This window comes from Panthera onca, chromosome D1 (genome assembly GCF_046562875.1).
Source record: "Panthera onca isolate mPanOnc1 chromosome D1, mPanOnc1 haplotype 2, whole genome shotgun sequence".
NCBI lineage: Eukaryota > Metazoa > Chordata > Mammalia > Carnivora > Felidae > Panthera > Panthera onca.
This window is the reverse complement of record NC_138348.1, coordinates 47689818-47715718: the sequence shown is the minus strand read 5'-3', so window position 1 is coordinate 47715718 and position 25901 is coordinate 47689818. Positions and strand designations below refer to the sequence as shown.

Sequence of the window (25901 nt, the reverse complement as noted above, 5' to 3'; positions counted from 1 at the left end):
TCATTAAATATTGTTTGAAAAGTTGATGTTTAGGGGCTTCACAATATTTCGTTGTAAGGAGTACACAGTTATGTAACAATTTCTAATTTGGTGACATTTAGGTGTTTCCAGTTTTTAGGTATATTTAGGAGAAAAATTCTGCTACAAATTGCCTTCAGGATTATTCTTAACTGCCTAGTTGGTAATTTTCTTCACATTGATTCTGAGAAGTGGCATTATTGGGTCAAGAAATAAAAACTTTTTTTTTTTTTTAAAGATTTCATTTTTAGGTAATCTCTACACCCATGCGGGGCTCAAACCCATAACCCTGACATCCAGCATCACATGCTCTACCAACTGAGCCAGCCAGGCACCCCAAGAGATATAAACTTTTTAAAAGCCTCTTGATGCCTGTTGCCAAATAATTTTCCAGAAAGTTAATTCCAATTTATTCTCCCACTAGCAGAGCATGAGAAGGCTCATCTCACTGAACCCTTCGACATCAGAGTAAGAAATGAAAGTTTTGCCAATTTACAGGTACTGTTTCTTTCAAAAAATTTTCTTTTTGAAAGTTATGTACAATTTGTTCTTTCTTTTAAAATCAATATTGTAGAAAAATCAGAAAATACTGAAAAGCGCAGGGAAGAAAATCATAATCACATCATTACTTTCGAATATGCAGAACATTTTTACACCTTTTCCATTAAGTCCTCCAAACAACTTCATTAAGTATAGTTAGTGTTGCTCCCACTTGACGCTTATTCCCACCACAGGTCAGAGAGGTTAAGTGAGTTGCCCACATCACACAGCTAGTGACAGGGGATGCTGGTTACTAACTCAGGTCTTTTGACATTTGATTTCACATTTCCCCCCACTGTGCTGGTTGCCCCTGGAGGGGCTGGACTTGAGAGGACACTCATGGCGCAGCTATACGCTGGGGCACTCAGAGCAGCGCATTCATTTTCAGGTCCTGGGAGACTTAGTGTGGAGTCTGGGAGCAATGGAAAGGGAACCTGAGGCCAGGAGTCGGGAGCCCTGGCACCCATCCCAGCTTGCCCATGGATTTGGTGTGTGCCATGGAGGTCAGGTCCCCTTTCTGAATCTGTTTCACGATCTAATAAATAAGAGTTCTCACTGCATGGTCACACAGGCAGTGAGTCTAGGAGTGAGTCAAAACCTGGGTTCTGAGGTCGGAGGCTGGAGAGAGGGGCACGGGACGCCAGGGTGTGTTTGCCTCCTGTTCTTGGACATTCAGCTCGGATGCATGTGCGCCTGCCCTGGGACACCAGTAGCAGGGTCTTCATTCTGCCCTCAGTGGGGACAGGCTGTTTCCCAGATCATATCCAAGGGGACCAGGCACTGGGCAGGACAGAGCTCATTTCCCCTCTGTGTCATGATCCTTAGCAGAGGTCAGGGAGCCCTGCTAATTAATAGACTGCTCTGGGATCCTCTCAAATTTGCTTCCAAAATGAATATTTGGAAGGGCATGGACTAGATCACAAGAAGTTGGCCCTGGTATGAGACATAAGCTGCTCCCTCTATCTTCATAAAGCTCTTCTTATTTATGACAGAAGACCCAGGTTTGGGAGTCAGAATCTGGGCCTCCAAAGATGCCTATTTGGGAACAGCCTTGTAATCTGTGGGAATAGCTTCTCACACTTTCCAGATCACTTTGGAAACAACTCCACTGTTACCTGTACTTGTGGTTCTTTCCTCTGCTTGCTCCAAATACACAGCTTTGATTCTCTGGCCTCCCTTATAATCCTGGTTTCTTTTCTTTTTCTTTTTTTTTTTTTTTTAATTTTTTAACGTTTATTTATTTTTGAGACAGAGAGAGACACAGCATGAACGGGGGAGGGGCAGAGAGAGAGGGAGACACAGAATCAGAAGCAGGCTCCAGGCTCTGAGCCATCAGCCCAGAGCCCGACGCGGGGCTCGAACTCACGGACCGCGAGATCGTGACCTGAGCTGAAGTTGGACGCTTAACTGACTGAGCCACCCAGGCGCCCCATAATCCTGGTTTCTTGACTCCAGGTGCTGGCAAGCTCTGGCTCTGACCCTGGTTCTGCATCCTTTCCACACCCTGGACAAGCTCTGTCCTTATGGTTTGGACATTCCTTCTCCCTCTCCCTCTAGATCCCCTGCTTAGGGCAGATCTACTGGGTTGGAGGGAGAAAAACACCTAAGGATAGCACACTGAGAACACCTCCTTCTGCCCCTGTCTTCCTGCTTACACCAGGTCTTGAGGATTTGGATTTCACTTTAGTTTTCCTGTTATGGTTACAACTTTAATTGTAAAGAAATACATTTGGGAGATCTATCCACATAGTCCTGGCAATGAAATGACCACTTAGGATGGGCTTAGACATTACATTTGGGGTTTTACTTAGACTTGGCTTCCTACAAAGATCAGGCTCAGCAGCTGTGAGGGGTTTGTGTGTTATTAAGATGGATAAAGCTAGGGATGCAGGAATTCTCATATCTCAGCATGTAGAGTTCCTAAGGGAAACTGTACGTGCAAGACAACTCTCTGCAAACATTCATTCATCAAACAAATGTTTATTGAACACCTGTTATATGTCAAGCACGGTTCTAGGTGCTGGGATACAGTAGTGAACAAAAGGGATAAAAACTCTTGCCCCCATGGAGCTTATATGTGGTGGGAGTGGGGATAGGACACAGGGTGGTGGGCAGCCAGGGGACCAGGGAGGAAGGCGAGGTGCAGAGTTTGTATAACCCCAGAGGCAGACCGTGCATTCCAGTCACGCAGCTCAGCTGCAGTGTCATTTGGAACGTTGGCTTTTGTTTTCTCGTCTGGGATTATTTATAATCACAGCAGCCAGCACTGAATATGTATTATATGCCAGGTAGTGTGCATTTTCTTGGGGGAGTATTATCACTCCCATTTTGCAGATGAAGAATCTGAGGCACAGCAAGGTTACATACTATTCCCAATGTTACACAGCTAGTACATCTATCTGACTCTAAAGACCTGCTCTGAAACACTGCCCACTGCTGCCTCCAGCAGTTTCTAAATGGGAGTGCTGGAGAAATGCCTACCCAGGAAAATAGAGGCAAAGCCAAGCAGAGGGGTGCATAAAACTGGTTTTACACAGCGTTCAGAATCCTGTTTAACTTGTTCTTTTCTGTGTCAAGGCTACCAGAAAAAGACTTTATAACAACTAGAAGAAATCTCTTACAGAAGCAGCTGGTGACAGTAGCCAGTTGCTAGGTGTTGCTAGGGCAACTTAGCTGGGAGTCTGGTTGTAAAGTAATTAAGCAGGGCATATAAATTACCTTAGCTAGTTTCCCCCAGAATAGACAGTTCCCTCCATTAAAGGAGGCGACTAGTTCCCTTTCCTCCTAAAGACGAAGTGTATAAGAAACGTTTTGAAGATGCATAGAGACATGTCATGGTAGGGGTGCTGAGATCCTTTTCGTGTCCCGTAGACCAGCTGGAGCTGGTCAGGGTGAGACAAAGGTGTGTGAAGGTGGACGTGGGCAGATACCAGCAAGGGCAGAGCATGACTGGGGCTAACAGTGGGTTGGAAGTCAGGGCAGGAGCCAGAAGCCAGGGCCAGAGCTGATGGAAATCAGGGAAGAATGGGCAAAATAGCAGGGAAAAAACAAAATCCCAAACCACCCATGCGAGGTATGAGGCATCTCTTGAATTTACAATGCGAAGGAATGAACTAATTGCACAGGGTGAGAAAGGGATTCCAAGCTTGTGATATCAACCCTTCTACTCCTGGTCTGAACAGCATCATTTATTGAGTAAGGCACCAGGCCCTGTATCAAGAGGTTACATAGATTCAATCTAATCCCATTTAAGGTAGACAATAGTATGCTCCCATTTGACAGAGGAGGAACTCAAGTTTTAGTTACTTATCTTATCCAAAGCCAATTAGCTGGTCAACAGTGGATTCTGGAATCAAACCTGTTTCTATCTACCTCCAAACTGAAGACCTCAACTGCTCTGCTAATTTGTAGTTACTCCACCCACGGGGGTTTCCATGTTCAGCTTGCTTTGAAAGCACCGAGGGACCTTGACACTGCCTGCTGTGGCCCGAGTTGGCTCAGGACCTGGTATGGGCCAGGGTCTGCATCAGTGAGCACTAGTATGCCAGCTGCAGGCTTCTGGGGGGAAGACTGGTGTACAAGGAGTTAGGCAGGGCCAAGAGCATGCACACAGCTGATGAAAGAGGCTGCAGAATGCAGTGAGGTCTGTGAGAAGGTGACATCGCTTGGAGGCAGCGTGGAGGAAAGAGGGAGTAAGTAATGAGTGGCCTGCGGTACGCTCTTGACATTTTCCTTCAATTTCTCTATGTCCCTTTCCAGCAAGTTGTGTAGTTCCCAGAGAGCTGGCTGGCTTGTGGAAGGCCCGAGTAAGCTTCTGATCCCCTCCCTTCGCAGTGACTTTGGAGTTTTGCTGTGGCAGCTGTAGTAATTTTGGCCTTTGAAAATTAGGGAGAAGAGGTTTTTTGTTTTTTGTTTTTCCCGTAAATATGGTGGTAAGAGTCAACAGAAGTCATAGTGTGTACTAGTTATCTGTTGTTGTATGGATCACCCCAAATTTAGCAGCTTAAAACAACAAACATTAGGAGCACTGGGTGGCTCAGTTGGTTAAGCATCTGACTTCGGCTCAGGTCATGATCTCACAGTTTGTGGGTTCGAGCCCCGCATTGGGCTCTATGCTGACAGCTCAGAACCTGGAGCCTGCCTTGGATTGTGTGCCTCCCTCTCTCTCCACTCCTCCCAACTCTCTCTCTCTCTCTCTCTCTCTCTCTCAAAAATGAATAAACATTTAAAAAATTAAAAAAAAAACCCAACAGACATTATATCATACAGTTTCTGAGAGTCAGGAATACAGGAGCTGCTTAGCTGGGCAGTTCTGGCTTAGGGTCTCTAATGAGGTTGCAGTCATGATGGTGGCTAGGCTGTGGTCTCATCTGAAGGCTTGTCTGGGGCTGGGGATCCCCTTCCAAGATGGTTCATCCCCATAGCTCTTGGCAGGAGGCTTCAATTATTCTCCATGGGTCTATATGGCTCTTGCTTGGGAACTTGGGAGCTTGGGAACCTCTTGCAATGGCAACTGGTTTTCTCCAGAGTGAGTGACTGGAGAGACAGACAGAGAGAGAGAGAGAGAGAGAGATGCATTTTTTGACCTAGTCTCAGAAGTTATACACCATCACTTCTGCTATATTCTCTTGGAATTGAATCACTAAGTACAGGGAAAGGAGAATTCATCTACACCTGTTGAATGAAAGAGTATAAAAAAATTGGGGACAAATTTTTGGAAACCACCACACAGCATAAACAAAGACCTGGGTGAAAAAAGTTACATGGCCAAATATAGAGCCTGGGAGTGGACAAAGATCCTTCAGGGATGGCTGCTGGTGCTAAGCAACACACTTGTGTTCTGAACACAGGGGAGGGTGTGCTTGTGTTAGTCTCTGATGGCTGCTACCATCCAGATGACAATGATTCATTCCATTTTCTCTTTGTCTGGAGAAAAAATCTCATTCTATGCAAGCCAAGCTGTTTATGGATCTTTCTATCTATTCACCCATTCATATGGGACCCAGGGCATGATAACAGCTATTCAAACTGTGGAATGTTAATTAGATGGAAAAATGTACACATCAGCTATCTCCATTTCAACTGAGAAATCTGGCTGAGGTACATAATTTGCTTCAATGTCATCTGTGTCAGGATTTTGAAAGGGTGGCAATATATCACTGTGTTAGACAAAAGCGTGGGATAAAAGGAGAAGGAACTATTCATGGCAACATGGGTTTCAGGATATTAATAAGTACAAATATTTGCTTCTCTATGGGAGCATTAAACTTCCCTTCATATATCTTGGTTCTCGTGCCCAAAGTTATTTGCTTTTTACTACTGATATTGAAGTAGAATATTAGCTCATCTTTTGGTTATGAAATGTAGTTTTTACAATGGGCAAGTGCAACAAACAATCTCAGGGCTGACTGGGTGCCTCCTCTGCGGGCTGTGATTCAGAAAATCTATAACAAAGAGTGATGGAAAGCCAAGTATGATATTAAACAGTTGGCAGAGGGAGAGTTCCTCATTGTCTCCATTTTAAACCTACCTCTTTCCCTTTCTTCTTTCCTGTCTTCCTCTATGGTAGAGTAGACGGCCCTACTGAGACATGTGCTTGCTGACCCTTTATTCTTAGCATGGCGAGCCATTGGTTGTGCCCTCATGCACCCTGATCCTAAGGCAGAGTCAGTGGTGACTTGGCATGTAGCTGACACTTTTCACATGGAAGATGACATTGCCAAGAAGTCAGAATTGTTTTCCAAGTAGAGGAGGTGATACAGGCTCTCTGTGGCTGGACAGGAGAGCTGTCCCCAAATTTCTGGTGACTTATGGTGAACAGGACGTGCTCAGGGAGGGCATATCTCATATGACCAAACCGTGCTTTGTAGATTCTTCTCCACCCTTTAGAGAGGGGCAGAACTTTAATTACCTACTTCAACTATATTCTGTTTCCTTCAGGTTGCTCCCCTGCCCCTTGTACTTTTGGTCTCTGTCCGTCATGCTGGAAACTTCTCAGATGAGCTTGGTGATCCCTGCATATCTTTGCACCGAGGAGTGGGGTTCTAAAAAGCTGTCATTGGTGCTTGTCAACTGGGAACTCATCTGTAGGATAATCTAGTGGTGCCACTTGTTGGGGAAAACTCCAATGTAACTTTTAAAAATCCTTCCTCTTGAACCAGCTAGATTCTTCTTATTGACTCTTTCACTCTCCTGCCTGGAAAAAAGGCCTGGATGCTGATGTTCTGGGAGCCCAGTTCAGGAAGCAAGACGAGAACCTGAACATTCTGTCTGTTGTGGTCACTTCATTCAACATGGTACCCTGGCCTTCAACTGGTTCTGTTGTCCCTCAGTCCAGACACCATCTGTGTTGTCCTCTCTAAAGAATAAACCTCTAGTCCTCTCTGGACAGGGAGGGCAGTCACCTGGGGGCATAGAGTTGGGGGAAGGGAACTTAGGTTCAAATCGCTTCTTAAATAATTTGCAACAAATCTAACTTTTACCCTCCTTTACCCTCAACCCCATTGGTATCATTGGTGCTAAATTTTGTGCCTTTTATTTTTGTGTTAATTCTCAGCTCTCTCCATGTCAGTTTTAGGATCCAGTCTCCTTGGCCTTGCCAGGTGAGTGACTTTTCCTCCAGTTGCTCACTGTTTCCCCAAGTTCTGTGTTGTGGTCTCTTCTCTTCTCTGTTTCCTGTCTTTGTGGTTCTTGTTTCTCACAAGGCCTCTGGCCCCGTGGACCAGGCTCTCTCATGGCCACCTTCCCTCTTTTCACTGACTTTGTTCTCCAGTGTCACCGCAATGAGGTCGGGGCCGGGCCAGACCACATTTAACTTCTCTGCATAGGAGATTTCGCTCCATCACAGCATGACTGTCCATAGAAGTGATCAAGAGCCCTTCTGGGTACAAAAGCCAGGTCAGAGATTAAACAGAGGAAGAGAAAACTTCTGTCAGGGGATTGAGGGAGGCCACCTTGAAGGAGGTGGCATTTGACTCAGGTGCTGAGCAGCTCATTCACACTTCAGCTCAACTGAATTCAAATTCACATGTTCTGTATATGAGCAGGCATTGGGTTAGGGTAGGAGGTTAGTGTAGCAGAGAGGAGGCCAGATGGCATCTGGATTTGAATCCTGGATCCTCAACTACTGACTGTAATCTACATAGATTCTATGATCTTCACCTTCCTCTTGTATACATTGGAGTAAATAATAGTATCGTTCTCTGAAGTTGTTGGGCAAATTAATTAAATGCAAATCTGCATAGAAAGTAATCAGGGACCCACAGTGCAGTATGAATAGGTAGATAGTGGCTGGGTATCTAAAAGACCTGGATTTGAGCTCTGGCTCTGCCACTTAACAGCCGTGTGAACTTGGGTAAGTGATGTAGCTTTTCTGTGCCTCACTTTACTCATCTGTACGCTGGGGATTATGTATTGTGAGGATTAAATGACATAATGTGTATTAAAAACTTAACATAGCACCTGGGACATAGACAAGAGTAATATTTGGTATGAGGAGTGTAAAACATTAGGAACACAACCCCTGAACTAGACTGCTGGGTGCAGACCCATGTCTGCCCCTCAGGGCCAGGTGTCCTTGGTGAAATCCCTTAACCGTCCTTTGCCTCAGTTTCCCCAACTGTAAAATAGACATAATAATAGCCCACTGTGTAGGATGGTTGTGAGGATAAAAACAGTTAAAGTACGTAATTAGTACCTATAAATGCTGGCTCATTACCGCTGTGCCGGATTCAGCTGTTTTCCATTCCTTTGCTTTTTCCCTAGTGCCTTCCACCCACGGAAGGTTCTGTCCCCAGTGTGCCTCATAGGGCACACGGCTAGGATATCCTGGGGACATGAACTGAACCCAGGCTTGCCTGGCTTCAAAGTCTCAGCCCCTTAACTTCTCACAGTCCAATCCATCCTCTGGTGGGAAAGCCGAGGAGGAGTGACTCCTGCAGCCTGCTTGGAGGAGGAGGCCGTTCAGCCAGGTGTTGTTGCTTATACTCTGCTCTTCCTGCACTTGGATCAGGAGGAGGCCTTGGAGGCACCTGCTTCTGCCAGAGGCAGGGGCTGCCGGCCCTTCCCGAGGTGCTGGGAAGGGAAGCTGGGCTCTTCCATGGCTGTCGCCCAGCAGGTCCCGGCTGTGACAGGTGTGTAGCTCAGAGCCCAGACTGATGGCAGTGAGGACGGGAGGCTGCAGTCATCACTCAGTGGCCTGATAATTGGATATTTCTATAATGACAAATTACAGCTGTTTCTCTTGTCATCGGTGTAAAACATTTCCGAAGCAGTGATTTCCCAGGAGGGGCTGTGGTTGTTATCCAGTTAAGACTATGGAAACGCCTGGCGTAGGGGACGTGGAGCATGGCTGAGTGGAGCTGTGTTTCTGCACCGCCAGCCTCTGGGTGTTTGGCTCTGGCGATGTGTGCAGAGAGATCAGTCTCCTGTCATAATATTATCACTGTTAATTCCACGCAAGTGTCATGTTGAGATGGGCTTGGAGGCTTGCAATTTGTTATCTGGCTCCAACCTGTACTGTTTTTTAATTTCACCAAAGGATATTGTAAAACATGAACATTAATGGAAAGTTCAGTCTTTCTTAGCTTGAAAATGCTTATAGCATTCAAAGTGAGAATAATCTTGGAAATTTGTTCTCGGGCCACTGGCCTATTACCTGAGCCATGAGGTTCAGATAGGGTTAGAAGCCTCCAAAATGTCTGTTTTGGCCTCCAGAAAGTCAAATCTCTGCTGTTTCCTCAAACCTAATTCTCTGACAGAAGTTCTGGAAGATAGGCTGAAACTGTCCTTGTCCTGGGGCTTCTAGGTTCTCCACAAATGGAAGATAAGCCCATGGGGAGAAAGAGTATTGTGTCATTTAACTTTTCTGAGTCTTTAACTTTTTTTCCTCATGTGTAAAGTAGAGTTATCATGAGGATTTATGAATTAATGCATGCATAGCAGCTAGAACAGTGCTTGGCATACGGTATAGGCTACGTGTAAGTGTTAGCTACAAAGAGAGCTCTCAGACTTGGGGCTCTTTCTGGCCTGAGAAACATCATGGAGATAAAATTGCAAACCTCCCCAAAGGGCCAAATCATCCTCATCTTTTATTTTTTCCAGGGAAGATCTTTCTTCATTCTCTGTCCTGGCAGCCTCTGCCTTTCTTCTTTTATTCTTCCTTCCTTTTTCCCTCTCTCCCTTCCCTCCTTCCTTCCCTCCTCCCTCCCTTCCTTCCTTCCTTCCCTTCATCCAGCCCTTTCTTTTTTTTCTTCTTCCCTCCTTCCTTCCTACCTCCCTTCCCTCCTTCCTTCCTTCTTTCCTTCCCTCCCTCCTCCTCCCTACCTCCCTCCCTTCCTTCCCTCCTTTCTTCTTCTCCTCTCCTTCTCCTTATTTTATTTTTTTGTTAACCCTCTATAGCACCTACCAGGTGTCAGGCACTTCTCTAAGGCCTTTACATATATTAGTTCATTAATCTTAACAATCACTCCATGAGGTACAATGATTAGCCCCATTTTACAGATGAGGAAACTGAGGCACAAAAGTTAAGAGACTTGTCTGAGCTTACACAGCTAGTAAATGGCCAAGTCAGGATTTGGGCCCAGGAAGTGTGGCTCCCAGTCTCTGCTCTTAGCCACTGTGATGTTTCTTGTTTGCATGCAGTACAGGGTCCCAGTTAGAGTCTTTCTCAGAACCCAAGGGCCCATGTAGAACTTCGTGGTCACTGATACCAGCCTGGACTGAACCTGAATACTCAGTGACCCCAGACTGAACACTGAGCTCCAGATTCCCATTTTCCCGTTCAGGGGTCTGTGCTCTAGTCAGACTATGGCCCCAGCTCCAGACTTGTACTTCCTTAGCTTCCTCCATCACCATCCTTAGTCCTTCCCATTGCTGAGACCCAGCACAACCTGCAGCTGGATGCCCCCTCAGGACACCCTTGGGACACTTTGTAGCCCCCCCCCCCCCCAATCACCAGGACACTTGCCAGAGGCCACATAACCAATAACTAGTTAAGTTTGGATTCAAAACGACATCCATCCACCATTCTCCATAGATCTCTGGCCCCTTATCTCAGTGGTCTACATTCAATCATCAGAACTCCAAGATCAAGCAGAGCAGCTGCCTATTCTTCCTGGGCAATGCAAAGTAAGACCAGGACCCCCAGGCTGTGTTCCAGCCTGGCCTCCATCTTTGGGGCACCCCCCTTCTCCTGGCATGAAATGGAAGAGAAGCAGAGTGCAGACTGGCTGTCCAGGTAAGCCCAGCTGTCTGAGCTGCAGCTCATTAGACTTGGGCTAATTTGTTATTAATTCCTGAGGAGCACAAAACAATCCAACAAGATGCAAAAATCAATGGTCAAGGAAAAGATAAAGCAAACTTCTGAGCAGAATGTGAGTGAGGAGAGTGGTTTTAAAAAGGCCTCGACAAACTATTTGAGGCACAGCTTGTAAAGTAGAGAATAAATGACTTTTTTTACATTGGTTCATATTTTTTGTTCCAAGTTGGAAAGAGGAGAGAGGTAATGGGCTAGGGTGAGGGGCCTAGCTGGCCTCACAATGCTGAGATAATTATTGCTCAGTTCAAGCCCAAGCGATTTTTTACTTTTCAGAGGCACAGAGAGCAATTGGGGGCTGAAATGGGTTTCAAAGTGATGGAGTGAACAATAAAGTTCAATTAGCAGTAATGGCATTGGCTGGGAAAAGCATCAACCCAGAACACAGTCAGTGCCTTCCTCTTTTCTCCTTTGTGCCCAGCAAGGAGGAGATAGGCTGAGCCAGAGGAAGAGCGGGAGCCCTGCTGAGGGGTGGGATGGGGTAGGAGAGGCCCTGGGCACATGGCCTCTCTGTGGGAGGGCCACACTGCAAGCCTGACTCCAGACTGCCAAGTTCAATGCCAAGACACATGGAGCCATTCCTGAGATAGTGCCACAGCCCGCCTCTGACAGAACAGGCTGGGCTGGAATTGCTGTCCTGAAGTTCCTGCCAGGGGCCCAAGTAAATTAAAAAGGGCTGCCTGGGAGCATGGGGGCCTCAGAGCAAGTTTATAGAGAATTTATAGCAGCCTACCAGGCCTTCCTGACCTGCCTAGCTACCTCCTTCACCTCTTTGGCCTAATTTCTGTTGTTATTCCCTTCCTCACTCTGATGCAAGCATGCTGGCCTTCTCGCTGTTTCTCTAACACGGTGGGCACCCTCTGTTTAGAGCCTTTGCTGTATTTCCTTTGTCCCAATTGTTCCTCACCCAGATCTCTCGATGGCTTGAAATCTTACCTCCCTAAAGTCTTTACCATCAAAAATACCTCCTCACTGCAACCTGTTCTAATCTCCTTATTTAAAATGAAAACTAACCCCAGTCTACTTTTTCTTTTCTTTCAAAGCACCTAGCACTTTCTAAAAATACATATAACTTATTTGCTTATCATGTATTTGTGCTCATTGCCCGGCTTCCCTCCACTACAACGTTAGCTCCATTAGGGCAGGGGTTATCTCTTTTTCTCAGTGACATATTCTGACCTTCCAGAAAAGTGACTGACACAAAAAAGGCACTTGATAAATGTTGGCTGAATGAATGAGGTGGACCCAACTTCAGAGGCCAAACATTTCAACCTGCTTCTTCACAGGTGGAAGACTGAGATCCAGGGTGAGGGTGTGGCTCACTCAAGGCCAGTCAGCAAATGAGCAGGAGAGCTGGGATGAGATGCATGTCTTTGAATCCCCAGCCAGTGTTCTTTGTTCTTTCTCTGATTTGGTGGAGGGCAGAGATGACCCCTTCCAGTGTCTACTGGGGGCCAAGCACATGGCATATCTGGGCCTCATTCGATCTTTACCTGAATCCCAGCCCAGTGACCTGCCAGGCTCCTTTCTTCTCCTCACTGTCCTCTTAGCCTTTCTTATTATTGCCTCTGGGACATTCTGCCTGACGTTCCAGACTAACCCTCCCCCCCTTGCTTCTCCTAAAGCTCTCAGCACATCCCCATCCTTATACTCAGGAAACATACTGAAATCACCTGGCTTGTCTTCTCTGCTTGGATGGGTGCTGCTGCTTGAGGACAGACTGTGTTGGGTTCACTGCTGTTTCCCCAGGGTCTGGAATCATGGAAGGCATTAAAAAATATTTGATGCATGAACAATGAAGTTATTTTAGTTATCTGTGCCTCACTTACTTCACCAATAAAGGAGGGCCAGTAGCATTTACTTTGCAGGGCTGTTGACAGGACTCTATGTGGCATGTAATAGGTATTCAGTTACCAGTCTTGCATCAGTCCTGTGTGGTGGGTTGTTCTGTTCTTTTAGGCGATGATTGGTCAGGTATGGCTACAAGTGGGACACAGGAGAGGCACGAGAAAACAAAATTCACTACACTCACAGATCCTTGATAGGGGGTCACTGTGTGCCACATGGTCACAGGGCGAGTGCCAGCTTTGGGTCAGGTGGGGAAGATGGGGATGAGTAGAAAGCACTAGGCCAGAGCCTTTATTGGGGTTTCCATGGCAGAGACAAGGTAGGGCAGAGAAAACAGTTTAGGACTGGTTAGTTTGAATCTTTTGGGCAGGCTCTAAGCTATAGAGTGGTCCCTAGTTGCCTGGCCCCTGGCCCTTGGATGGTTAAAGCAGAGGAATATTGCCTCCTGGGGTGTAAGGGCAGGCAAGATAGAGGAGCTGAGGCTGTGGGGATTGCTTAGTTTGCACGTCAAAGCTGTGCTCCCAGCTGAGTTCTTTGTTATCTCTAAGAATCAGATTGCCCTGAGGGGCAGTGTCTCCCTGGTCAGAAAAGTTTATGATGTCAGAACATCATACTAGGGGCGCCTGGGTGGCGCAGTCGGTTAAGCGTCCGACTTCAGCCAGGTCACGATCTCACGGTCCGTGAGTTCGAGCCCCGCGTCAGGCTCTGGGCTGATGGCTCAGAGCCTGGAGCCTGTTTCCGATTCTGTGTCTCCCTCTCTCTCTGTCCCTCCCCCGTTCATGCTCTGTCTCTCTCTGTCCCACAAATAAATAAAAAAACGTTGAAAAAAAAAAATTTAAGAACATCATACTATATAGAAAACAGGAACAACAACAAATGCACACTGTACAGATTTTACTGTCCCTGTTTTACAGTGGATAGCTAGGGTCTTTTCAAGGTCAAGTGACTTGTTTAAGGCCATATTCGTGGTAAGTGTCCATCTGATGCCCAAACTTGAGCTCCTCCTACGATGCCTCACCCCTGACAGGCAAGGGTGGCTTATCTGCTCCTCTGGCTTTAACACTATGCAGCAGCAATTTTCTGGTTAGTTTGGGGTCAAATGCCTGCCACTGAGAAACCTAGAGAAAGTGTGTAGGCCTTGTCTTACACATGTAGTGAGCTCAGTTGCTTCCACCAGCCCCGCCCCATCCTGGAAGTTTCTCTGCCTCTCCTGCAGGCCTGGTCACCGCTTGGTCGCCACTTAGAGAATTCCCCCCAGAGCTCTTGCCTGCCCTCAGAATTCCTGGGAGAGCCCCCTATTTAATTCTGCATGTGCTTAAGTCCCGGGAGCCCGGCTGGCCTCCTGTGTCTATCCTCCTCAAAGCCTTTGGTGGGAGAAATCAGGAGGGAATCAGCCTGTGTTTGCTCCCATTGTCCATTAAAATGGTGAAGTACATTGATTAACTTTGTTGTTTTTTTTCTAAATTGTGGCAAAATATACATAACATAAAACTTGCCATTTTAATGATTTTTCAGTGTGCCATTCAGAGGGTCTGATGTACATTCACCATATTGGGTAACCATCATCACTATCTATTTCCAGAACTGTCTCATCATGCCAAACAGAGACTCTGCCCATTAAGCAGCAACTCCCTGTATCTCCCTACCCTCAGCTCAGCCCCTGTTAACCACTGTTCTCCCTCCTGTGTCTATAGATTTGCCCCATTTACGTACTTCATATAAGTGGAGCTATGGGATCTTTGTCCTTTTGTGACTGGCTTCTTTGACTTAGCATGTTTTCCAGGTTCATTCATACTGTAGCATGGATCAGAATTTCATTTCTTTTTAGGGCTGAATAATATTCCATTGTATGGATATACCATATTCTGCTTTTCCATTCATCTGTGATGGACACTTGTGCTGTTTCCACTTCTTGGTTATTGTGAATAATGCTGCTGTAAACATTGGTGCACAAGTATCTGAATCCTTGCTTTCAGTTCTTTTGGGTATATGCCTAGAATATCCAGTCTGAATAGATAATTCTCCAAGGAAGACATACAGATGGCCAGTAAGTACATGAAAAGATGCTCAACACCATTAGCCACTAGAGAGATGCAAGTCGGAACCTCAAAGCAACATTACTTCACACCCATTCGGATGGCTATTATCCATAAAACAATAAATAACAAGTACGGGGAGGATGTGGAGAAGCTGGAGCCCTTATGTATCGCTGGTGGGAATATAACCTCCTGGTCTCTTGGGTGCAGTGTTGGGACTAGAACGAGGGTCCTGCTGTCTGTCTTCACCCTGCCTGGGGCCGCTGGGCCTGTGCAGACACTGGCCAAGGGGATGGGATTTGGGTTGATGTCTTCAGGGCTGGAGATGGAAGAGGCTACTGGGTGCCTTGGGCCTTCAGGTGAGCTAAGTCACGGTTCATAGAGGAAGAGTGAGGCTCTGGTGCCATCATCCTTGCACAGAGGCAATATCTTTAGGGCTGGAGTGGGGCTGGGGGTGAGGGTGGTGATAGGGGATGAGGTCAGAGAGGAGGCAGGTTTGTGAGAAGTAAGGTCGGTTATAGCACACAACCATTATGGGCTGCCAGAGAACTGGTGGGTAGTCTACTTGGGTGGGAGAGGGCCAGGTGTCTGCTATCCTGTAGCCAGGCTTCGTGCCCTCTGCACTCATGCCTCTGTATTTCCGGGAAACTGGGCCAATCCAATGGCTCTGTCCTCACATCTTCACCCCCCATTCCACATCGGGGTGCCAATGCTTAGTAGTGGGTAGGCTTGTGTGTGCACATGTGTGCAGACCTGAGACAGGAAATGAGGTCATTGTTGTTCCATTTTCACCAGATAGAAAGTTGGTGTTGTTTCCCGGCCCAGTCTCTGAGTTCTGCTTCTTCATGGCTCAGTGAAAGGGCACTGGACTAGGAGTCAAGACAGATGAGATCTCATCTTGGGTATACCCTTTGCTAAGTGAAAAGGGGATTTAAAGGATAAGGAGAGGCTCATACTGGAGCAGAAAGAGGCTCTCCCTCTTTCCTCTGTCAGGGGAAGGAACAGGGATCTGCTTCCTAGGTTTGTTTCTGCTGAGCATCATGGTAGCTACTGCACACATCATAATTTAGTCAGTACCTTAAAGGTATCAGCAAGCACCCTTTGTTTAGGAATTTGTAAAGACAACAAACAGATGAGCTAAGAAGCAAGCCCATTGTATTTCGTTTCTCCAACAGTTAACCTAATCACAGCTGTACTTACATCAGCCACATACATATGATACGAGGCTCCGCTTCAGGGTGGGCTGTGTGCTGTCAACCTTGACTCCCCTGGGTGACATTGACCTCTTTAGGCACAAACGATTTAAGCACCATCCAGTTCCCCTGTCCCATTCCTTGTAATGATTATGCATATTCTGCTAACCCATTTCTGCTTCCTGTGCCGGCTCATGATGTGCTCAGCTCCACGCTGGTCATTTCCTTGTTCAGAGCAGACGCATCCCCAACCCAAAGCTCTCAGGTATGGCTGCTTTGTGGGGAGGCATCAAAGTTTAGCCTTCAGATTCCTGAGGTTTCATTACTAGGTTTCTGGGTTTCTAGGTATTTCTAATCCTATGTGCTATGGCAGATATTGATGTAATAGGGAAAGATGGAGGTTTGTTATTCTTTGGTGGGAAGGGTAATGAAATTCAGTATCAGCTCCATGCTCACTTGGGCCCCAAAGCCAAGTACAGCAGAACAGGTGCCAGCACGGGCTGTGGCGTCAACACAGACCCCACTTCATCTTACTGTTTTGCCAGGATGATCCCCATTGCTCCGAGGGCCTGGGTGGACCACGTCAACTGGCTAGGGCTGGACAGGTGGATACTCTGAGACTAAGAGTGGGTGTTGGGTCCTCTGACATTAATTTAGCTTGGCCATTTTATTATTTTATTTCATATGGTGTTATTTTCTTTTATGTCATTCCATTCTATTTTACAGGCTGTGTTGTTTTTGCAAATGACCTCCCACCTGGCTCTCTGCAGTTATTCTTGAACAGCTGTAGTCCCGGGGAAGTCCCCTCTCCAGAGGTATCTGGCAGAAAGGGGAGCATATGTCAGGGGGCTGGGGAAGCTGGCAGAAACCTCTTTTGTTCAATATTTTATTAGAGTCCATGTAGCAATGTATATAAAGTAAGTCCCATGGTGGGAAAATTTGGAATAAATTACTGCCTGCAATTTCCTGTTTGGCATTGATTTTACAGATTGGAGACTCGAAATGGGAATGGCCTGGTATTATTATGCCAACATCAGTATTGAAGGTCCCACAAATCCCTTGCAAATCCTACATTGTCAGAGCCACATGGAGCCTAAGAGACCAGTCAGTCGAACCTCACATAATATGGATGAAGCTCAAAGAGCCAGGAAGGCCGGAGGCCACATGGGGAAGAAGGACATAATCTGAACGATGATATTAGTTCAGCTTTCACATCCCGAGGCACAGATTTTAATAGGTGTGAAAGATTGTTTTAAGGCAGCCAAAGTCTGTTATTACTTACTGAGAGTCCCCATCAGAGCAGTTGGCCTGCATTGTCTCTCCATGTTGTTCCTTAATGCGTGTTTCCGGCCCCGTTTTGAGACACTTTGGATTCTTCGATTCCTCTGGCAGGCAAAGGTAGCTTTAACAGAGAGCTGTTCTGGGAGGAAAAAGTGCCCAGGGCCTGGACAAGCCCATTCCCCAGTGGGACACTCACTTTTGTCCTCTGTAATATGGGGTTGGCAATCCCTGACCTGCCTTTGTCACAGGTAACAGATAGATGTCACAGGTAAATGGAAAGGCCTCCTTTGTCACAACAAAGCCAGGACCTGGGCAGGTTTAGTCCCATCTAACACGGCCAGCTCACCTCTTGAAATTGTCTCCCGAAGTCTTACCATCCCCAGGCACGTCACCTCCTGCTCCTCAATGCCAGAACGTCAGCAGGAGAGGGAAGCTGCCTTTGTTATGCTTGCCAAGGGAATCTCATGCTGCCTGAGTGTCTGTGTGTTCTCCTGTGTCTGCCCACTTCCTTTCTACTCCACTGCCAGTGATTGTATTAGGTTCCCTTTTCCATACCCTATAGAGTTGTGTTTGTTTTCTACTGGTATGTAACAAGTTGCCTGAAAATGTAGTAGCTTAAAACAGCAATAATCATTTTTTTTTTCTCTCTCTCTCTCATGATTTCTTTGGAGGCAGAAATTCTGGAGCAGTGTGGCTGGATGGTTCTGGCTCACAGCCTCTCACGAGGTCGTGGTCAGATGCAGCCAGGGCTGTATCCATCTGAAGGCCTCACTGGACCTGGAAGGTCTCCTCCCAAGGCGGTCCATTCACATGGCGGGCAAGCCGGTGCTGCCGATTGGCAGGGTGTCTGTGCCCCTCCACAGGGCAGCATTAGTGTTCTCACATCATGGCAGCTGGCTTCCCTCAGAGCAAAAGGTCTGAGTCCAAGGAAGAAGTTGAGAGGCTTTAAGGCCTACCCGATTTTCTGGTCACTCTGGACCAACCCTGAGGCTGTGTAAGAAGGGACCACATGGGGGCACTAATACCCGTGGGGTCATTGGAGGTTGGCTACTTCAGTCTACCTGCTGGCTCTTGATGATTCCTATATTTCCCACATGAAAATACACTCACCTCTTTCCAAGGTCCCCACGTCTCATTACGCTGCAGCATCAACTTGAAGTCCTAGGCCTTGTCATCTAATCAGGTCCAGGTTCAGATGAGGCTCCCCGGACGAATTTCTCAAATACAGCTCTTCCTGTAGAGTTCCTCTTGATCTGTGGGCTTGTGAAATAAAGGAACACATTACCTTCCCTCTACATAATATGCAACAGTAGGACAGGCATAGGATAACTATTGTAGGTCCTCTTATAAAAAAAAAAAAAATGAGAGGGGAAAATGGGAGATACACTGGGATCCTTAGCAAGTCAGAAATTCTGCTGGGCGCATGGGTCTTTTCTGGATTAGAACTCAGCACGACTGCTTGGGGATGGTTCTCGATGGCTCCTGGCTCTACCCTCTGGGCTCAGAGGCAGCAGCCCTCCAAGCCAGGCTCTCTTTTCCATAAGAAATGGTAGTTGTTGGCAGCTAAGTCTTTTCCTCAGTCTGCTTTCTTACAGGAGGTTGGAGGGCCAAAGACCTATTTTAATTTTGCACTGCCTCTCTACCTTTTAGTCTAAACAGGCAGTGTTTCAGACAATGTAGTCATTTTACAATCATTGTGAGCTTTCTATGAATCTTACGGGCACTTACTCCTTAGATAAAAGTCACAACCACACATATCAATGAGACTAGCCTCTTTCTACCGTGAGTTTTCTGGAAGGCTGCTGTGGGACACCACACTTAAGATTACCAGAAGCCCTATTGTTTATTGGTAAGGATCTATGAGGGACCTTTTTTTTTTTCCAGTTTGAATCACCACCTTAAATATTTCCAAGTTCTTAATAAAGGGTTTTATATTGCTTCCCTCAGGTTCATCTTTATACCACATTTTCCTGATATTTTCCTAGATTTGATCTTTGCCTGGAGGCCACTTAAAATTTTAGTATCATTTCTGTCTGGAGAGCTTAGGAGTAAGACATTTTTATTTCCAAACCCAGCAAGTCCTGGCTCCTTTGTTCTCAATGGTTCTTTCTTTAACATGTCTTCTCTCTTTTCATGTTTTATTATAAGCAACCCGAAGTCAGATGGCATGTCTGACATTCTGCCTGGAAATTTTCTTTGCTGCATCATCCAATTCATACGGTACACTTCCTATTTTCCATTTTGTCACAGCAGACAGTGTTGCTACAATTTCCCTTGCTATATGTTATGGGCTGAATGGTTATGTCCCTCAAAGTTTATAGATCGAAGCCCTAACCTCCGATGTGACCGCATTTGGAGACAGCGTTTGTGAGGAGGTGATAAAGGTAATGAGGTCATAAGAGTGGGGCCCTAATTTGTAGGGCTGGCTCTGTCTCTTTGCCATGTGAGGACACAGTGAGAAGGTGGCCATCTGCGAGCCAGGAGGAGAGCTCTCACCAGGAACTGAATTGGCTGGCCCCTTGATCTTGGACTTCCAGCCTTCAGAATTGTGAGAAATAAATTTTCATTGTGTAAACCACCCAGTCTGTGGTATTTTGTCCTGGCAGCCTGAGCAGAGTAACACATTATCTAACAAAGATCCCTTTCCCTCCATCTTGCAACATGATCTTCCTTACTTTAAGCCCTTCCTTACTTTAAGCCCTTGTAGGTGGCCTCCTTGAAGAACATCAGATTCCACAGTTTCTTCCATACGCTTCCAACTTCTGTCCTCAAAGCCTCAAAGCTGCTGTGTTTTTAGTTTTTTGTTACAGCCATACCTCCCCCACCCCTCCCCACTTACAGGTACCGAAATCTGTATTAGCTATCGGTTGATGCTAACATAGATCAAACACTCCAAAACTTATTGGCTAAAGCAATAATAGTCACTTGTCATCTCTCATAGTTTCAGTAGCAGCTTGGTTGAGTGGTTCTGGCTCAGGTTCTCATGTGAAGTTGCAGTCAGATGGTGTCTGGGCATCTTAAAGGCTTCTGGACTCCTGTAAGTCCTAGGCAAAGAAGACTTGAACAGCTGGGGGGGGATGGGACAGCCAAGTCTCCTTGGACATCTTTCTTTGTGTGGTCTCTCCTCATGATTTCTCCATCATGGCACCATCAGGGCAGCCAGACTTTTACGTGGTGGCAATAAGGGCTCCCAAGACATGTGTTCCAAGAGAGAGCCAGGCGGAAGCTGATTGCTTTTATGACCTAGTCTCTGAAGTCACATGGCATCATTTCCGCTGTGCTCCACTGGGGAGAGTAGCCATGAGTGCAGACCAGATTCAGTGGGACGGACATAGATCCCACCTCTTGGTGGGAGGAATGAAACTCACTTTGTAGCAAGAACATGTGGGATGGAGGATGGATAGACAGATAGATAATAGTCATTTTTGGAAAATACAATCTAACATAATATAGTCCAGTACACAGGGGGTCTTTTATGAATGCTTGTTGTTCATTTAGTTGTTTTTTTGATCTTGTGGCTACATCCTCCTCCTCCTCCTCATAACGAGAATAGTAAAAGTAGTAACTGTAATAACAAATACAATGACCGTTTATGAAGCACTTACTTCTCTGTGAAGCACCTCTTTCAAAATTTCCTTTTTGATTGAAGCATAATATTTATGCAGTAAAGTTTACAAAGCTTGGGTGTATAGCTCAGTGAATATTTATACATGTTTACAGACATGCATGCAAACCTGGAACCAGGTATGGAAGATTTCCAACACACCACAAGCCTCCCTTACATCCTCCACAGTCAATGCCCCTGCTGCCACCAGGTAAACACTCTCCTGATTCTTGTCACCATGGATTAGTGCCAGAGTCCAGCTCCAGCAGGTCCAGGGGTTCCCGAAGGATGAACGGCATCGGCGAAAGTAACAAATGGACCCAGACAACAGCAGTGTTAGACTGGCCGCTTTATTGCGGCAAGCGTGGCATTATATTTGTTAGCAAATTCCTTATAGCGTGCATCATCTATGTTTTCTGGCTTTACCTAATTCTAAAAATGTTCCTTTGTGTAGTCACCCATTAAGGAACAACATAGTTATTTTCTTCTAACGTTCCCTCCTGCCCTTTCAAGGTCATCTAGCTCTCAACACTTCAAGTGGAACGTTTCCAGGGACATGACTTCTTAATTGTTCCTTTGAACCATTTGCGGTACAAGGAACAAAAGTATTCGCTTTGGTCTGGGGTGCCGGGAGGGAGCCAAGAGGGCCCTGGGAACCCATGCCTTATGCGCTCCCAGAGAGACAACGTATACCTACGAACTAATGAACTATTCTGTACCTTAACCCACCAGGTCTAGATATGCTCTGGAATGCCTCCTGGGGGCCAAGTGGGCCTAGGGTTTGGAGTAACTTGTATCCATAGATACATTCCTTTGTTGCCGAGTGGGGATTTTGAACCCATTTGTCCCCCTCCTTGGGTGGGAAATACATGGAGCTATCCTTCCTTTAGGTAGAGGAGTCTTTATAGGGGGTGGCAAGGGCTGGATGTAGGGCCGCATAATTTCCCTGCGGAATCTTATTTCTTTCCCCAATGGTTCTTTTCCCGGGGGTGGGGGGCTGTTGTGGGCAATTCCCCAACCGACAAATCCCCAGGTACTTTCATTGGTAGGGGAGCTGACCTGACCAATGCTAAGGCCACATTACATAAAAGCAGGAGTACAAGAAGCTTCACTGTCAGTGGGCCACCATGCAGTCCCGATCCGTCCACCGCCCGGGCCTTTTCATCAGGCTGGTTGGATAGCTTGGCTTCCGGCAGATTAGTTTAACCTATTCTTGAACTTCACATAAATCCTAGTGCATGGACTCTTTTTTTTTTTTTTTTTTGTCTAGTTTTTCTACAATGTGATGCCCTCCATACACATCATTCACTTAATTCTCAGAACAATCTTAGGAGGTATTCAAGAATTCACATGCTAGTCATATGCTGGCCATGTGTGCTTTGTTTAGCATGCACTATCTTTTTAATATATTTTGCGTTTGACTACTTTTTAGCATTGGAAGTTTAATGTGAGCACGTGTTATTTTATACCCAGGACAAGTCATTTATTTTCCTTTCCTGGTACCTGTAGGCATTGCGTTTGCAAACTCTAAGAAGAGCATTACTGTCTCCAGCTGCTGAGAAGCTAGTGGTTCCCCAAGGGGTTAAAAAACGTGTGTAAAATCTCACACCAAGTTGATGGCAATAGTGGATTTGAAGTCAGGCCTGTCTTCCTCCAGCATTCCCATTCTAGGATCAGAGAGGACGAGTTTGTCCCCAAATGCTATTGATTCTGATTCTACAATGCCCTTGTCTGCAGCCTCACCATCTCTGCCTTAGCCCGTGGGCAGGGCTGGGCCATTGCGACCAGCCTCAGCCCGACCCCTGCCCTCTCTGATGCTCACCAAAAGGGTCTCCAAACTCATCCAGTCCTTTCAGTCCCAAGCACATCTGTGTTCCTTGCTTCCGCCTCTTTGTCATGCTGGATCCTTCTGCCTGGAAGGATCACCCCTACTTGGTCATCCGTCTGTCAAAGCTCAGCCAAAGATGCTACCTCCTCCTGGCTGCTTGCACCTCCCCTGGCCAATCAGATGCTGCTCCTCTTCTCAGTACACCAAGACTCAGTTTTTAAAATTGCAGTGCAATTACCAAATGATGGGTCAGATTGACCTGAAGTAATTTTTAGAAACGTAATAAAAATATCAGTCCTATAAAAGGTTAAAAAGGAACCCAACTTCATTTATTTGATCTCTGCTAAACACATCACTAACTTTTTATTGATTCTTAAGAAAGGGAGATGAGAGGAGTCTGAGCTTACCCCCACTGGGTGCCAAATGAACTAGCGGTTGGAAGTTTATTACTTCCAGATATCCCACTTGCTTTCCAGATACCCCATTGGGTTTCAATTCCATTGCAGCAACACTTGCTGAGCAGCCCTGGGCTCAACCATACAGGCTGGGTGTCAGGGAGGGATGAAAAGGGAGGCTGCATACCTGGCTGGAATGAGTCAGGGGCCTGGCTGAGGGCTGCCCATGGAGACGACGGCAGGGTAAAGTGCATCTGGGTATATCACTAGAGTTCAGGGTCTCTGATCCAGCCCTATCGCTTCTCTTTGTGAGACCTTGGGCCAGTTATTAACTTCTCGGGGTTTTAGCTTCCTTACCTGAAAAATGCATATTTCATGTAACTTTATGAGTTTCTGGACCTGGGGCAAATATTATCGTCCTTAATGGGATTTTGCTTTTCCCCATGTTTTGAAGTTTGAGATGCAAAATTATATTTTCTTCTAGCACTGTCCAGGCAATAAAATAATGGAAGCTATCTTTTACTGGACACTTACCATGTGCCAGCCAGGATGTAATGTGCTCGGTAGACCTATCACACACATTACGTTCTTTATTCCCACTCCAATCACAGCCATCTCCTTGGGACAGATGAGGACAGAAAAACTCAGAGAGGCAAAGTGACTTGCTTGGTATCACATGGTTGGTGAGTTACTGAAATTTGACTGAATACATTCTTGGTAAATTTAAGGGTTCACATCTAGTTCCTTTTTCTGCTTGGTATCTTCCCATCACCGTTTTGTCTTTTGATAGCATATTTGGCCTATTTGGCCAAGGATAAGGTTAGTCATAGTACCCCATGTCACTGGCCTCAGAATAGGTCAGAGAGGTTACATATGGTGTGGGCTTCCTGGGGTTTTCCAAATTGCAGCCTGAGGGATGGCTTTTTTCTTTCTTGGATCATGGCTTTGGAAGAGTGAGGACCTATAGGTAGGCATGTTCTATCTTGCAACTTGGGGGAAAAAGAGCAGAGGTAGAGAGAGAGAGAAAGACAGACAGACAGTGCTGATGGTACCTGGGTCCCTGGTTCAGCACCCAGGCTGGACCCTATCATGTGCTGCCCACATTCTCCTTCAGGAATTGTATTAGTCAGTTCTATCTGCCATAACCCAATACCGCAGACTGGGTGGTTTAAACAACAGAAATTTATTTTCTCAGCAGTCTGGAGGCTGAAAAACCCAAGATCAAGGAGCCAGCAGGGCCAGGTTCTGGTGAGAGCTCTCTCCTCAGCCTGCAAATGGCTGCTTTCTCACTGTGTCTTCATGTGGCAGATAGAGGGCTGTGGTGTCTCCTCCTCTCCATATTAGGGCACCAGCCCCATTGGATTAGGCCCCACTCTTATAACCTCACTTAGCCTGAATTACCACCTCACAGGCCCTATCTCCAAATAAAGTCACATTGGGGTTAGAGCTTTGACATATGAATTTGGGGGGACACACACTTCTAGTTCATAACGGGAACGAAGGACTGTTTTACCTCAAGCTGCTGGCAGAAGGCTCTGAGTGGTCTGTCTCCTGTGGGGATTGCCTCAGCTCACAAGGGTTGCCTTGCCTAAGGTCATGCCCTGCTTTCTGGTGGGTTACAAAGGCCTGGCCTTTGTCTCAACTCAGGACAACCGGAAAACTATGCAAGGGTAAAGTCTCAGCCTCCTTGCTCCAGCACTGAAGGATCATCCCATCTTCAGAATTTCTCCGGGGTAGTCCAGGGCTTCGGTCAAGAATGGCAGGGACTCAAGTTCCCCGCATCCCTTCCAGTCCCATGCTTTCCCCACCAAACTTCCTCCATGCTAATATCCATCTAACAGTCCATCCACTTCCTAGGGATCCCAATCCACCGTGGCTCCCGAAGCTGCAATTCTGTGAGCTACTTCAGTGACATGTCCTTATTTTTTTGGCTTAAAGGCTGGTCCAAATTTAATTTTTTTTTTTACTTCTAACCTCATAAACAATTCTGAAAGATTCCCAACTAGTCCGGGGAGGAAGCTGTCTCCTCCCTCAACCTGGAAGGCCCCCGGCAGAGGGCTGGTGGGACCTAGAGCCAGGAGTGGAGGGTCAGAGAGGTCCAGGGCCATGAGTGGAAGGCACAGTGGCATGTGAGAGGCTGGTTAGTGCATGGGGTCCCGGTGGACAGTTTCCAGGAACACCACGTTGCACGCACCTCTGTGCAAGCCTAGAGTCCAACCTACTTCATGTTCTAATTCTCCATTCTCATGCCTCATCTCGCCCAATCTTGGCTTTGGGACACTGAATTCTCTTTGTGTTTCTTATTCTTCTGTTCCTTCTCAGTCACTATTCCTTTACTCTTGATTTACACGTCAGTGTGCCCCGGGATCCTGTTTCAGACCGCTTCTCTTCTTACTCTTTTCAGTCTTTCTGATTGAACTTTCCAGTGACGTCAACAGCCACTTTTTGCTGATCCTTCCAACTCAGTATCTCTAGCCTAAATCATCTCTGAATTCCTAAGTGATCCATCCCACTGATTGCTGCTGCACACTCACCTGGAATAGGATAGTGCTGTGGGTTGAATTGTGTCCTCCTCAAAATGATCCTGAAATCCCCAACCCCCAGTACCTCAGAATGTGACTTTATTCAGGAATAGGATCTTTACAGAAGTAATCAAGTTAAAATGAGCTCATGAAGGCACCCTATCCAATATGTCGAGTATCCGAATAAAGAGAGGAAATTTGAACACAGAGACACATGCGCCAGGAGACATCACGTGAAGATGAAAGCAGAGATTTGACTAACGCAGCAGGGGCCAAAGAACCCCAAAGATGGCTTGCATATCACCAGAAACTGGGAGGAAG

At 46.4% G+C, this 25901-nt stretch overlaps 1 long non-coding RNA gene across 4 annotated transcripts; it reads right to left on the bottom strand.

The window, feature by feature from the left end:
* Positions 1-4823: 4823 nt before the first annotated feature.
* LOC144613085 (uncharacterized) lies at positions 4824-20438 on the bottom strand. 4 transcript variants are annotated; one of them, XR_014135268.1, is made up of 5 exons: positions 19728-20438; positions 18342-18491; positions 17233-17370; positions 16707-16769; positions 4824-5094 (listed from the first exon to the last, which is right to left on the bottom strand). It is a non-coding gene; the product is annotated as an uncharacterized LOC144613085 (long non-coding RNA). The 4 variants fall into 4 exon arrangements; XR_013550390.2 differs by lacking the exon at positions 4824-5094 and having other exon boundaries at positions 16533-16769; positions 17233-17365; XR_013550388.2 differs by lacking the exon at positions 4824-5094 and having other exon boundaries at positions 16535-16769.
* Between the last annotated feature and the right edge of the window lie 5463 nt (positions 20439-25901).